Here is a 3,012-nt window from a genome sequence, read left to right on the forward strand (position 1 = left end):
TTTTTCTTCCATGTAGGTTATGGGAGCCTGAGGGTTTTAAAACTATAAGTAGGCTTCTTAGCTTAATCACTGACCAAGAGATAAAGCAGGGTGTGGCAGAGATAATCCAGTGGTTATGCAAAGAGACTCTCACAGCCCCACCACTAGGCTACCAACATGTAGATCTCCTGAGTTTCCTGGTTATTTCTCTGTCCCCTGGTGTCAGTGTAGGGCCTCCCCACTGCTGCTCCAGATTCTGAGGGCAGTAGCAATGGAGACTCATAGTTGAATTTGGTGAGTCTTAGGGGAGTCCTCTCTTCCCTTCAGTCTTTTTGTTGGTGAAACAGACTGGAGGTGGTGTCTCAACTGGTAAACTGCCGGACTGTTACCAGCCACTTAATCTCTCCCTAGGCTCCTCTCTGTCCACACACCACATGTGTTTGCACTCACCGGTGATTTGGTGGGTTCCTGAAGTTGTTCTAGTCCTGTCTTGTTGTGGTCCCAGGTGGTCTCCTTTGGTATTCCTAGTTAACCCGGGAGAGGAGAAGAGAGAAACACAGCTGCTACTGCTCCATAATCCCACCTCCGTAAGTCTCTTTTTTTTAAGCAAGAGAGAAACCCCGCCCCCCTTAGTTCTGGCTGATGATGTTTCTCCAAGATTGAACCTGGTATCTTTGGGGTCTCCGGCATGTAAATCTTGTGCTTTAACACCTTGTGCTTCCCCCAGCTTCACTGCCCAGCTTAGCCTGTACTCTGAGCCCCTACACACACACACACATTTGCTGGGAAATTATGCCGATTCAGTCACATCTGCCATGTTGTCCCCTCAGGGTACTGCTAGTTCCCGCGAGAGTTGGGACATTCTCGGAGTGCCTGTTCAGCCATGTTGTGCCCTCAGGACATTGTTTATATCCCCACGATATCTGGAGTGCTTTGGTTACTCCTCCCCCCTCCCATTCTCACTAGAGTTATCATCCTATCCTGGAGTGCTATGGTTACTCCTCCCCCTTCCCATTCTCGTGAAAGCTGCTCCTATAAAAACCCTTCGTTTTCCGCACCTCACTCTCTTGCCAGCGCTTCACTCCGGTGTTCAGACGCAGGAAAGGTTACTGTGTGAGGCAGCCATTTTCGCTATCTCCACGTGGCCCAACCTGCTTCTCTAACACCCAACTCTGAGGTGCCAGCGCAAATAAAGATTTGTGTTTCCTCTTCGCTCCGGACCCCCTCTCTCTTCTCTGCGGCCTGCGCACAACAACATCTGGCTCAACAACACACACTGACTCCTCCCAGTCTTCCTAGGTGTCCCCAGGCCCCACAGCATCTTGCCTTGCAGTGTCAAACCAGTAATGACATTTAGACTCCATGACCATGTGCCATGTCTGTATTTAGTTCTTCTCATTTTATCACTTAATTCTGAAGGCATCTTTATGAGATCAGGATAGCTATTACCCTGCTTCAGTAGTGAGGACACTGAAGTTCAGAGAGAACATGTACCCTGCCTCAGAGTGGCAGAGCTGCTGAGTGGCAGTTGGGACTGCTAGCTACTAGGCCTTATCTGCCAGCTTTAAACATCCTGAGAGCAAAGCCCAAGTCACACCATTTCTTTCTATGCCCACTGCCCCAACACAAAATAAATGTTTATTAACTAAATTCGTAGCTTTTCAAGAGTGCTTCAGCTATACAGACACAGAAAGTAGGTCAGAAATTACCTAGAGAGTGGGGGAGACAGCATAATGGTTATGCAAACAGACTTCCAAGCCTGAAGTTCTGGGGCCCTAGTTTCAATTCCCACACCACAACTGAGCAGTGCTCTGGTAAAGATAGATAAACAAATAATTAAAATATTAAGAGAGAGACTGAGAGAGATTACCTAGGGTTGGCCGGAGGTAGGGCCAAGGAGTGACTGCTAACTGATCCTGGCTTTCTTTGTGGGGAGTGATGAAAATGTTCTAAACTTAGATTGTGGTGAGAGTTACCCAACTCTGAATATATTAAAAACAGCTGAACTATACACTTAAAGTGGCTGGATTTCTGGACCCAACTGCCCATTAAGATCATAAGCACAGGGTTGAGAGGTAACTCAGGAGGTAAAGAGCACACCTTACTGTGCCCTGGATTCCACCCCCTGCCACCACATGGGTGCACTCCAGACAGCACCAAAGGGAACTGAGATCATAAAATCTCAGGTTCTCTTGAGATTGTCCCCACACACCAAGTGCAAAACATTTCCACTCATTGGCCTTAAACACTCCAGGCCCTGCAAGGAAGTCTTGTCTGGTCCTACTGTGTGGTGGCTATGTCTTTGGATACTCTGGAATCTCTCCTACCAATGTTCCCCTTTGTAGATTCCCAGTTCTTATGACCCCCCCCCCATGCCCTTGTCATAAGAGCTGCTAAGGGTTAAGATAATACTGGGAATGAGGAACTATAGATAAATAGTGAGGAAGGGCCAGAATCCAGTGGTCCTTCTAGAAGTCCATTTTCTATCCCAGAACAACCAGGTCAAAGCATCAAAGTTCCCACTTCCCCCAGGTCCCCTGTAGCTCCTAGAACACCCCCACCATGAGCACTGCCTCCCTAACCTGTAGAGCCCTTAGACACATGGCTACAGGTTACCCATTCATCTGAGAGATTTTTTAATGTTTCTCAGATTCAAGATACAAATCAGAACAGCTGCTGCCCCCAGGATAATCAGCCTCCTGATGACCACAGCATCCTGAGTAGTAGGCACGACCCCAGGATACCTGCTTTCTTTCCTGTTTGAAGAATGTCATGGTGGTAATGCAGAAGCCCAGAGGCCATTGTCTTCCCACCTCTGACCTAAACCCAAGGGTCAGAAGGATCCAGACATAGACACAGAGCAGATCTTCAGAGTGACCCCAGTTTAGAAGGAACCATGATCTGAAGCCAGACCCAGTGCTGTGGACTTGGTCCTATAGAAGAAGGAACTATTGCCCCAAGAGCTGACAGCCAAGGGAAGATGATAAAGCAAGAAATGAATACAGTCTCCACTTAAAATAATAATAATAAGCA

This window comes from Erinaceus europaeus, chromosome 2 (assembly GCF_950295315.1).
Source record: "Erinaceus europaeus chromosome 2, mEriEur2.1, whole genome shotgun sequence".
Lineage (NCBI taxonomy): Eukaryota > Metazoa > Chordata > Mammalia > Eulipotyphla > Erinaceidae > Erinaceus > Erinaceus europaeus.